This window comes from Ixodes scapularis, unplaced genomic scaffold (assembly GCF_016920785.2).
Source record: "Ixodes scapularis isolate PalLabHiFi unplaced genomic scaffold, ASM1692078v2 PGA_scaffold13__105_contigs__length_92229423, whole genome shotgun sequence".
Taxonomy (NCBI): Eukaryota; Metazoa; Arthropoda; class Arachnida; order Ixodida; family Ixodidae; genus Ixodes; species Ixodes scapularis.
In genome coordinates, this window is record NW_024609839.1 from 24318943 (window position 1) to 24332170 (window position 13228).

General features: G+C 44.1%; 1 pseudogene; it reads left to right on the forward strand.

The window, feature by feature from the left end:
* Positions 1 to 13228, forward strand: part of LOC115332178 — a 104266-nt pseudogene that overhangs the window by 30328 nt on the left and 60710 nt on the right.

A 13228-nucleotide genomic window follows, 5' to 3' on the forward strand; every position in this document is an offset into this window, starting at 1 on the left:
CACGACATCGAAAGTTCGCCAAACACCAATGGCGAAACATCGCATTATTACTGACGACGACGCACTCCATGTCCACCAATCGCCGTATCGAGTCTCCTTAAAGGAAAGGAAAGTGATTCAAAATCAAGTCCAGGAGATGCTCGACTATGACATCATTCAACCCTCAAGAAGTCCATGGGCGTCCCCAGTCGTCTTTGTAAAGAAGAAGGATGGGACCCTGCGGTTCTGCGTGGACTATCGTCGACTGAACGCTGTGACAAAGAAGGATGTCTATCCGCTCCCCCGCATCGACGATACGTTAGACCGACTGCGCCACTCCCGATATTTTTCGTCGATGGACCTGAAGAGTGGTTACTGGCAGATTGAAGTCGACGAGCGTGACCGGAAGAAAACTGCCTTCGTCACTCCCGACGGACTGTACGAATTCAAAGTGATGCCGTTCGGACTTTGTACAGCACCAGCCACCTTCTAGCGCGTCATGGAGACCGTGCTGGCAGGTCTGAAATGGCAGAGCTGCCTCGTCTACCTGGACGATGTCGTGGTATTCTTACGAGATTTCGACGAACACCTCAGACGACTTCGAGCCGTGCTTCAAGCCATCAAGACCGCCGGCCTGTCACTCAAGTCAACAAAGTGCCGGTTCGCCTATGGGGAACTAAAGTTCCTAGGCCACGTCGTGAACAACAAAGGTGTTCTACCTGACCCCGAGAAGACCCGCGCCGTAGCTGCATTTGCGCCGCCGTCTGACAAAAAGGCAGTAAGAAGATTTCTCGGACTCTGTGCCTATTGCAGGCGCTTTGTTCGGGACTTCCCCAAACTATCCGCACCGCTGACACACCTCACGAAGGACGCCATAAAGTTCGTGTGGACAGAAGAACACCAAGGGTCATTCGACGAGCTCAAACGAAGAAACATAGAAATAAAACAGCGCAAACAAACACAAGGACAAGTAGAAGGAGGGACACAGACACAGCGCTGACTCACGACTTACTTTCTTTCTCATCTTTTTAAAACATTTCAACATAAGAAAACAAGAAATGAAAAATAAAAGAAGAATCCAGCATGTAGGATATCCTCTCTGTCATATGCCATCTGAGGAATTTTTTTTTTTTTTACACAAACTAAACATTATATACCATTACAACAAAAACCAAATTAAAAAAGCCAAAAACCACAGCGCGAGCCCTAATGCTCTGTGCGTACCTGTCTTGCACGCGGACTCTTGGTATGTCGGAACCCTTTCCTGGCTGCATGTAGGCACGCGCCCGTGGTTATAGGATCACTCCCATGGAAGCAGAAAGAAAGTGTTAAAGAGACGTGCCTAAACTCCGAAGAAACTCGAGCTCTTCACTGTATAACGTCACTGACTCTGAACTGACGCATAGATCGGGACCGTGTTGTCGAATGTAAAACGCTTCATGAATTTCCCTTGTCATTTTTTGTGAATGTTTAGCCAAAATTTCAATGTCACTTAACCGAGGGGAACAACCACACCTATCACAATGAATGGCTAGGTGACCCGAAGGTGAAGACCTCAAAGACAGATAATGCTCCCGAGCTCGAACATTAATACATCTGCCCGTCTGCCCAATATACACTTTCCCACATGAAAAGGGTATTTTATAAACGACCCCCACAGCACAAGCTACATATTTGATGCGATGGTTTATTCCACACCCTACACGCTGAAGTCCTGCTCTCTCAATGGACGCACACAAACGGGATAGCTTGGAAGGTGCTGAAAAGACTATGGGAACTCCGTATTTAACAGCCACTTTTTTGATCCTGTGGGAAAAACTGTGCAAATATGGTATTACCACCGGTCGAGAGGCAGGCTTTTGTCTAACATTGTCAAGTATGTTAAGGGGATTCCTGAATAATTTTAAAATTGACTCCGCTACCCCCACTATGACAAGTTTCGGGAAACCCGCTTTTGTTAACCTATCTACTTGACACAGAAAGCTGTTGAAACTTCTGTGAACACAGGATTTCAAGAAAGAAGCTCTCAAACATGATTTTGCAATAGCTCTTTTTAGAACTTTTGAGTGCGTTGATTCATAGCTAAGGAGGGACTTTTTTGTTCTAGGCTCATAAGCCCAGCATAGGTGACTCGTTTCAAGACGAATGTTGAGGTCCAAAAATTGCAAAGCTTTTTTAGTTGGAACCTCATTCGTAAACCGCAGACCTCCAGAGCACTCCCGAAAGGTGTCTAATAACTCTGAGACCAAGTCAGCACTTCGTGAGCCCTGCTTAGGTTTAAACACCACCAGGTAATCGTCAACATACCTGAAGACTTTCAAAAAACGATCATCTAACCTTTCTGCAATAGCACAATCACAACCTGCTAGGTAGATGTCACTCAATATGGGAGCAACACTAGACCCAATGCAGATCCCGGATTTTTGCAGAAACGTGTTGCCCTCAAAAGAAATAAAAGTGGACTCTAAGTAAAAGCGGAGAAGATCCAAAAACTTTTCCACAGCAATACCAGTCGAATTCTGGAAGGCAACAGAACCGTTTAAGTCAATGCAAAGTTGAACCGCTTCAATGAGACCTCCACGAGGAATAGAGTAGAAAAGGTCTTCAACGTCAATTGAAACCAGATCACAAAATCCAGGGTTGTCATTGCTTAGATAATCTACCGATTCGTCAGAGTTTCGAACTAAAAAAGGATCAGTTAACTTCAAAGAAGATAGGTGATGCTGGAGATACTTCGAGACATGCAGCTGCCATGACTCTCTCTGTGTAACAATCGCCCTGAACGGCATAGTGGCCTTATGGGTCTTCACAGAGAAGAAAACCTCCAGATTGAGACCACGAGCCGCCTGGACAGACTTCCTGAGCCTTTCTAAATCAAGCTGCTTACAAAGTTGCTCAGCACGCGTCTTCACCTTGCCCAGTACCACATCTGGAACAGGTTACTCTGGAACAGGTCCACATCTGGAACAGGATAAGGACACTATGCCGTTCAGGGCGATTGTTACACAGAGAGAGTCATGGCAGCTGCATGTCTCGAAGTATCTCCAGCATCACCTATCTTCTTTGAAGTTAACTGATTCCTTTTTTGGTTCGAAACTCTGACGAATTGGTAGATTATCTAAGCAATGACAACCCTGGATCTTGTGATCTGGTTTCAATTGACGTTGAAGACCTTTTCTACTCTATTCCTCATGGAGGTCTCATTGAAGCGGTTCAACTTTGCATTGACTTAAACGGTTCTGTTGCCTTCCAGAATTCGACTGGTATTGCTGTGGAAAAGTTTTGGATCTCCGCTTTTACTTAGAGTCCACTTTTATTTCTTTTGAGGGCAACACGTTTCTGCAAAAATCCGGGATCTGCATTGGGTCTAGTGTTGCTCCCATATTGAGTGACATCCACCTAGCAGGTTGTGATTGTGCTATTGCAGAAAGGTTAGATGATCGTTTTTTGAAAGTCTTCAGGTATGTTGACGATTACCTGGTGGTGTTTAAACCTAAGCAGGGCTCACGAAGTGCTGACTTGGTCTCAGAGTTATTAGACACCTTTCGGGAGTGCTCTGGAGGTCTGCGGTTTACAAATGAGGTTCCAACTAAAAAAGCTTTGCAATTTTTGGACCTCAACATTCGTCTTGAAACGAGTCACCTATGCTGGGCTTATGAGCCTAGAACAAAAAAGTCCCTCCTTAGCTATGAATCAACGCACTCAAAAGTTCTAAAAAGAGCTATTGCAAAATCATGTTTGAGAGCTTCTTTCTTGAAATCCTGTGTTCACAGAAGTTTCAACAGCTTTCTGTGTCAAGTAGATAGGTTAACAAAAGCGGGTTTCCCGAAACATGTCATAGTGGGGGTAGCGGAGTCACTTTTAAAATTATTCAGGAATCCCCTTAACATACTTGACAATGTTAGACAAAAGCCTGCCTCTCGACCGGTGGTAATACCATATTTGCACAGTTTTTCCCACAGGATCAAAAAAGTGGCTGTTAAATACGGAGTTCCCATAGTCTTTTCAGCACCTTCCAAGCTATCCCGTTTGTGTGCGTCCATTGAGAGAGCAGGACTTCAGCGTGTAGGGTGTGGAATAAACCATCGCATCAAATATGTAGCTTGTGCTGTGGGGGTCGTTTATAAAATACCCTTTTCATGTGGGAAAGTGTATATTGGGCAGACGGGCAGACGTATTAATGTTCGAGCTCGGGAGCATTATCTGTCTTTGAGGTCTTCACCTTCGGGTCACCTAGCCATTCAATGTGATAGGTGTGGTTGTTCCCCTCGGTTAAGTGACATTGAAATTTTGGCTAAACATTCACAAAAAATGGCAAGGGAAATTCATGAAGCGTTTTACATTCGACAACACGGTCCCGATCTATGCGTCAGTTCAGAGTCAGTGACGTTATACAGTGAAGAGCTCGAGTTTCTTCGGAGTTTAGGCACGTCTCTTTAACACTTTCTTTCTGCTTCCATGGGAGTGATCCTATAACCACAGGCGCGTGCCTACATGCAGCCAGGAAAGGGTTCCGACATACCAAGAGTCCGCGTGCAAGACAGGTACGCACAGAGCATTAGGGCTCGCGCTGTGGTTTTTGGCTTTTTTTAATTTGGTTTTTGTTGTAATGGTATATAATGTGTAGTTTGTGTAAAAAAAAAAAAAATTCCTCAGATGGCATATGACAGAGAGGATATCCTACATGCTGAATTCTTCTTCTTTTATTTTTCATTTCTTGTTTTCTTATGTTGAAATGTTTTAAAAAGATGAGAAAGAAAGTAAGTCGTGAGTCAGCGCTGTGTCTGTGTCCCTCCTTCTACTTGTCCTTGTGTTTGTTTGCGCTGTTTTATTTCTATGTTTACAATGCATCACCGACTAGCCCACCTCCAAACATTACTCAAACGAAGACTCCAGACGCCCCCGATTCATGGCCATTTCGACCAGTTTGCTGAAACCGAGATCCACACCGACGCCAGTAACACCGGACTGGGTGCTGTACTAGTCCAAGTGCAGGACGGTGCAGAGCGAGTTATCGCATACGCAAGTCGGACGCTGTCTAACGCGGAGACGAACTATTCAACGACTGAAAAGGAGTGCCTCGCTGTCGTCTGGGCAATAACAAAGTTTCGCCCATATTTGTATGGAAGTGTTTTTCGCGTGGTCACAGACCACCACTCGTTCTGCTGGCTGGCGAATCTGAAGGACCCCTCCGGACGCCTCGCTCGGTGGAGCCTACGACTACAGGAGTTCGACATGACCGTGGTGTACAAGTCCGGCCGGAAGCACAATGATGCCGACTGCCTGTCGAGGGCCCCAGTCGAGGTCGGTCCTTCCTGCACCAAAGAGGACGACGATGAGTGTTTCCTCGGCGCTCTGGATGTAAGCGACATAGCAGCACTCCAGCGAGACCACCCTGAGCTGCGAGCACTCATCGAGCACCTAGAGGGACAAGGAAGCGCCGTTCCGCGCGGTTTTGTACGAGCACTGCCAACCTTCTCCGTCCGACAAGGTGTGCTCTATAAGGAGAACTTCAGCGACAACAGCACGGCGTGGCTGTTGGTGGTCCCTTCCAGTCTTCAAGAAGAAATTTTTCAAGCCTGCCACGATGACCCGACGGCGGGACACCTTGGTTACAGCAGGACTCTTGCCAGGATACGGGAAAAGTACTACTGGCCCAAGCTTGCGAAGACAGTGCACCACTACACCCGATCTTGCTACGAGTGTCAACGACGGAAGAAGCCACCTACGAGACCGGCAGGACTTCTTCAGCCTATTGCGCCGCCATCTGCTCCATTCCAGAAAATCGGTATGGATTTACTCGGACCTTTCCCACCGTCGACGCAAGGAAACCGATGGATCATCGTCGCAACCGATTATTTCACGCGGTACGCCGAGACAAAAGCCCTTCCATCAGGAACGGCTGTTGAAGTCGCGAAGTTTTTCATCGAGTCCATCGTCCACCGGCACGGTGCTCCCGAAGTACTGATCTCAGACCGTGGATCATCATTCATGGCCCAGCTGACGCAGGAAGTCCTTCGTCTCAGCCACACCAGCCATCGTCGCACCACGGCGTACCACCCGCAGACCAACGGGCTAACGGAGAGACTCAACAAGACCATCGCCGACATGATCTCCATGTACGTCGTCGTGGAGCACAAGACATGGGACGGGGTGTTGCCGCACGTCACATTTGCCTATAACACGGCTGTACAAGAGACCACCGGAGTGACACCCTTTCAACTGGTGCATGGGCGCAAGGTAACGACAATGCTGGACGCTATGTTACCCCACGAACCGGCAGTCGACGCAAGCGACGACGCCCAGGTGGTTACCCAAAGGGCAGAAGAAGTCCGTCAGCTCGCCAGGCTCCGGATTAAGGCTCAACATCGTGTCGACACTGGCCGCTACAACCTTCGTCGTCGGGACGTCCACTTCCAGCCCGGAGAGAGGGTGTGAGTGTGGACACCGATCCGCCGCCGTGGTCTCAGCGAGAAACTCCTGAAGCGCTACTTTGGACCCTACAAAGTGCTTCGTCGACTCGGGGATCTGAACTACGAGGTGATGCCCGACGGAGCACGGACTTTCTCACGCCGCCCTCCGCGACCGGAAGTCGTCCACGTCGTGCGACTGAAGCCGTACTACGCTCGATAGGACTGTGGACCTTATGTGTTCCTAATGACTCTTTAGTTTACCGTACTTTTTATTTGCTTTGTTTTGTTTTTGGGTTGCATCGGGACGATGCACTTTTTTTAAAGGGGGGAGTAATGCCGCGCGCGCAGCTGGCCAAGTAGGCAGCGCGCGCGTGGCCTAACGGTTATCGCGCTTGCTTTCCCAGCTGAAAGACAGGGTTCGATTCCTGGCCGCGGAGGCACATTTTTTGTTGACTCTGTAAAGTAATGTTCTGGTAAATTCGAGAACCGTGTTGCTTGTTCGAGGTCGGAATGTTCTACACGCCGAGCCTTCCACGACGATTATTCCAGAAGCCCACACGTGTACATAAGGGGCTCCGCGTGGCGATCTGCATCCAGTCTCACCCCAGCGTTCGACTCTGCTGTCACGCCGACTTCGACGCCCGCGACGCTCTGTTATTACCGTTTGTACCCTTTTTATTTTCGGCACAAGTTCGCCACATTAAACGTTTATTTCTTCTTGTTTATTTATTGTTTTTGGTCACCACTCATGAGAATATCGTCTCCTCATGTATGCATTGTTCGCCGTCGCCTCGGAAATAGAATACACTCAGAATATAAGTGCAACCATCACCCATGCTCGTTTTGTTAGACCTTTACATTTTTACTATTTTCATGTTGAAATTTTTTTATTATAGTTTCGTCGTCCCGAATGTGCTTACCAGGTGGCTGAGGCCAAGAGTTAGCGAAAAAGGTCCATAGAAAATCGAAACCTGAAAGTGCATCCAAATTGAACGTTCTTTCATGAACGCCGTATATTGTCACACCTGCCTGAGATCTTTAAAATGATTCAGTTTTGTAGTTTTGTATGGTGCTGAGAAGGTGTTTGTTTGGAACCATATTTTTATATTCACCAAATAAAAATTTAATAAGTACATTGCTGAGAAATATTTAGCTAATTAGATTGTTTTTGAAATCCCTACTGTCAACCGTGGCTGGAAGCTTCATTCTGGGAAAATTTTATATTTTTTGTAAGCACCCTACCTTTAAAGATTTTTTAAAGTCTTCGCTGAAATACCCGGTATGCGTGCTATATTCAGAGTCATCGCAACCCAAAAACCGCGATAACCGTCGAAAATAGAAAGTAAGTCCGAGAATGCCACGTTTTCTACGACAAGAAGTAGACTGGTAGAATTAGAACCCTTTACCTTCGCGTGTCAGTCGCCTGCGATGCAGAGTCCAGATTCACGCAGTAATGTGGTGCATTCTCTTTGAAGATACGTAAGCACCTGGTGATGTCTGTACGTACGCCTAGGGACATAGTTATGAAACAGCCAGAATAACGTTTATTAGGTATGGGAAGACGCGTTAAACTTCGGAGGTTGCGCGAAGAATTCAGCTGTAATTTTTATTTTTTTTATTCGCTCACAAATAGCCCGTGTCCTAAGTAGTGGTATGGCTCGTAGAGAAAAAAAAAAGAAACAAATGCAGACATTAAAAACAGAGTATTATTATAATCAAAAGCAGTAACTTTAGAATTGTTCGAAAAGTGTTCGTGTCGCTAGAAATGCTTACAATAGTTTGATTGAGTTTGTTGATCAACTGGTGTAGGTGTAACAAACAAAATTAATTAATTGATCGAAGAAATTCTATAGCTTCTTGAACAAATACTTTCCGCAAGAGCTTAAATTACATTAAGCAATTATACTCGCGTTCACAGCAACAAAAGTATTCTTGAGCACTGAGATATATAGGTTTAAGAAATATTGTTTCCGAGTGTAATTACTTCTTCGCGCAATTCACAAAGATAACAAAACAGCAGATAACGTGGACCTTCACGCACTTCCTGATGTTTTTTTTTTTTTGTTTTTTTTTTTGTTTTCTGTCGTGAAACTGCATTTGAAGAAATAGTCAATATATTATAGACTGCATTTTGCCTCAGAACCTTTGTAATCCTAGCTAGACTAGCTTTACTGAAATGAATAGAGAAATAAATATTGAGAAAGTAATGATGAAGACTGATCTTATTAAGTTACGCAGTCTGGTTTTATACCAGCAAAAATTGCATGCAAATAGCTCGTCTAAAATTGCCAGTCAACATTTTCCATCAATTTCATTTTGTTTTCGATGGACCTTTTGAACGTCGTTTGTTTGACTTTATACGCTCCCAGTCTTTCTATTTACACGAATGCTGTTACCATAAATTATATTGAGTTGAAGCTTCCTCCTACCTTCTAGAGGTGCTCCGAAATGTATTCTCAATTTCCCGTACTGAGCCATTACTTTTCTATGAAGTTTATGTTAAGAATGGGGTATAGCTGATGATGCGTAGAACAGAATCCCTTTTCTCGTAATTTGTTTGAATGTCACTTTTTAACTTAAAATAACTAGTTTCTATAAAAGAACACTTAGGATTGTTGCACCAATGAAAACTCGCGAATTGTGCTGTCCTGCGAATACTATAAAGCTTTGAACCGCTTCTGGAACTTTGTTTATACAGAGTGTTAGCGCCATTTTTGACCGCCGTCAAAGGGAAGAGAAATACTTTCAATTTTCCTACGTTTAGCTGGTGTTCGGGTGGGTGCGCGACGAATCATGATTTGTTTGCGAGCCATTTCTGGAGAGCTACGCTTTAGAAATGCCCCCAGTGTCGTGCTTTTAATTTTCCTATGCGCACCGGCACAGAAAAAAAAATTCGCAAGGGAAGTTATTTCCAATATCTAGAGACGAGGGAATCCCCCGACGTCGCCGGCCCTAGATGATTGAAGGACGACGGCACTGGCAGGCGGTGCTAGACTGCTTCAATGTTCTGCCGGCAGCTGGCGCAACGCGACAAACGCGAGAATGCGGCGCCGATGCCGCTGCGACTCGACCGACCGTCTTCATACAAAGATGTGCCAATACGGCTCGTGCAAATGCAATGTGCACGGTGATCTAGGAAATAAACCTTGAATACCAAAGCAGGCAGCTCAGAACAGAAAATTGTGCACAAGAGAGAGTCGTGTTGAGCCAAAAAAAGCGTAATAAAAACTTTCGAAAGGTTGTCTGCTAAAAACAAAAGCCGGCGCGGTGGCCCCTGCGGGGAATCTCGGCTCGTATCTTCGTCGCCTGGGCCAGGTATGTGGCCATCGTCGATGCCTTGCCACTCACAAAGTAGTTGAACGCGTTTAGAGATTTTTACATTTTAAGTGGTTCTCAGGTATATGAACCAGGCGAATCAAACAAATAACCTTGAAGGCCGTAGATAGGGTCCGAAAAACACATGGACAAGAAGAGACGTAAACACTGACGCACTCGCAACTAACATTTTTTGAAAAAACAATTTCCTTATATAGCCGTGAAAAAAAACCTTGGTCACGACTAGGCACAGTGTAGGCTCGTTTATAGAAAATCAAATTATTTTGTCGATAAGGTTATGGAAGTGGCACTTGTGCACATCTTGCCTTTGGCTTTGATTTCACAAACCTCGTGGAGCTCCCTGGATACCTTATCTGGGTATCTGGCCAGAAACTTTGTTTTTAAATGATGGGGTGCAAATGCAGTGGCTGCAGTGTGTTGCCAAATGCCCAGATAGGGTTGTTCGTGTAGCCGCGTCATGTTCACGTGGGCGATTGGTGAAGCATCGGCCAGTCTGACCGATGTATACAAGCCCGCATGACACTGGAATTTCATAAATAACTCCCGTCGCGCATTCTGTAAAGTTCGTACGGTGTTTAGTTTTGCATTTTTTCTGCAGCATCAAAGTAATAATTTATTTTGCAGCACAGTCTTGACAGCTTATTAGGTACCGAAGAAAACGCTGGCCCGTCGTGCTGGTCAGCTACCTTTTTAAGTTTGTGGATTAGGGAGTGCATGTGCGGAATTGGCAATAAATATTAGCTGCGAGTGCGAAAGTGTTTACGTCTCTTCTTGCGCTTTTGTTTTTTCGGCGCCTATCTACGATCATAAACCAACTGGCGCAAATTGCCATATTAATGAACCTTGAAGGTGCGCCAACAATACTATCCGCAGATTTGTCGTTTTTTTTTTTTTTTTTTAGAGGAACAACTGCACTTTCTTTTCACCCACGGGAACATGAAGGAATGTCGATCCCGTATAAGTACATATCAGAAGGTACCGCATTTAGTCCTTGGGGTAAGACTTTCAAAGTATGCGCTACTACCTGTGAGACGTCGAAAATAGGCAAACAATTTAGATGGCAGAAGTTCCAAGCTTGGAAGTTCGGCCACTATTTATATATATTTTACCTCCCCACACCCTGTAATTTTTTTCCCTCCGCACACCCGCACACCCTGTAAATACCAATTTTTCACATTTTTTTTCAAAGGACGTCTAAATGTTGGCATGGACAACAAAAGAAATGACGCTGAATAATCGTCTTTCCAAATACTGCCGTCAAACATTTGTCCTGAGCAACACGGATTCTTGAAGGGAAAGTCAGTGGAAACAAATTTGTGCACATTCGTAGATTATGTTGTGCCATTTGTTCATGGCCATCAACAAGTAGTCGTCATCTACTTTGAAATGTCGAAGGCGTCCGACAGGGTCAATCATGATCGGCTCCTGCGTAAACTAGATGACTACGGCCAAAGTTCAACGTATTGTAATTGGTTTAGGAGCTACCTTAGCGATCGTACAAACTGTGTTCGTGTATCGGGATTCATCTCCAAAACCTTTATTTCGTCGTCAGGGGTTCCTCAGGGGAGCAACTTGGGTCCACTTTTGTTTTTAATCTTTGTGAATGACATTTCATCTTCGGTAGAAAATTCTAAAGAGCTTTTATTTGCCGACGATATAAAGTTGTTTTTCATGTTAGTTCACATTTTGACTGCACACCTCTTCAAGGCGATTTCGATAACAGAGCTATGTGGTGCTTTAATAATGATCTCCTGCTTAATGAACATAAAACACAGACTATAAGTCTATATGGAAAGCGAAAGCCCCCTGCGTTCAGTTATATCTCAGATGGCGCCGTCATCACTCGAGTGTGTGTTGCTCGTGATCTTGAAGTTTTATAGATAAGGCATTGACTTTTAATCACGTGCCGGTCACATGCAACGCATTACTTACAACATTGAGAGCAATTTCACGTTTCACAAGACAATTTTCTTCCTATGCATGTATCGTTCGTTTTTTATGTTGTCTAATTCGCTCAAAACTACAGTTTGCATCTATAGTGTGGAATTGTATAAATGATACAGCATCCTGCTCTATTGAGTATGCACAGAATCGTTTTATTTGCATCGCTTTCGATCGTTTTTTTTTTGGCGTAAGTTTTATTATAATCACGGTCGGCTGCTCAAGAGACTTGGTTTATGTACTCTGTTTGACAGACGGCGTTGTCGGGATATCTTGTATTTACACAAACTTGTCAATGGGCTTGCAGATTTTCCTGTCTCGTTAAGCGCTGTATGTTTTCCCGCCCCACCACATTCGAGCCGTAATCGCAACTTTTTCTGTCCATCCACATTTTTTCACACGTCTCCCCTAATACGAACGCAGCATAATTTTAATAAGTTGGATTGTTCGCTCCTAGAAATATTCAGTGACAAGTGAACTTTTCGGCGTAATCTAGAGAATATATTATTTGCATGATCCCAGTGGTTTGCAATTTTGGGCGTTTTTTTCTTTTTTAGGGGGCTGTATTTGTAATTTCAGTGCCTCGTCATCTTTTACCTCATCTTGCTTTCAGATGTCGCTATGTGTTCTATGTTTCTTTTGTGAGGTCTTTTTTGGATAGCTATGTTTTCTCAGTGCTTATACTTTTTTCTTGTCGGCATTTGCTGTGTACCGTACAAAAGGCTTTGCGCTGTTTGTGGACAGATGAAGTAAATACTATTAAAATAATAATATTAATATTATTATTATGATTATTAGTGCACGTGAACTAAGACCACAATGTTGTTCCTGGGCACTTCAATAAAAACATTGATTGATTGATTGATTGATAAAGGGTGTCTGAAAGAAAAAGGTTCCATCTAAAATGAACCATAAAAATCGGCGCGTGTAGGTGACAATCTAATCTGTTCGTGAAATTTGTATTTCAGACGTAGGTTGAATCTTGTAAAATTACAAGGCATAGCTTTTTTTGTATTTATATATAGAGAAAGAGAGAGAGGGAGAGATAGAGGGAGGGAGAGAGATAGATAGATACGTATATATTACCACGTGGATAACAGGCCAAATATTTTTAAACATCTTATTTCAAACGCAGTTGATATGGGTAAAATTAACGGAGCTTAAAAACCCATTTTATCGTGCTGTACAGGAAATTGCGCTACTGCTGAAATACAATCATATCGAATGTGTACCTTATGTGGATCTAGAGCATTGCGGACCTGTACGTTTGCTTAAATCTGAATATTTGTTTTTAAATGAAGTCGATAAATATTTTGTCCAGAAACGTCATGTTGCTCGTACTGCAGGCTGAAGCACAAACTACTGAAGAAATGATATTTTCTAATTGAGTACTGTGTGCATCAAGCTTGCGACTTCTATTACTTATAATATATTGAAATTTGTCTTCTTCGTATAGTGCTTAATTGCACTATGAAACGAATAATACTATCTCCTTCAATTTCTCTGCTATTGCTCCTCCTCTGATTCGTAATGTTCCGCTGTCCATGAGAAAAAAAAAC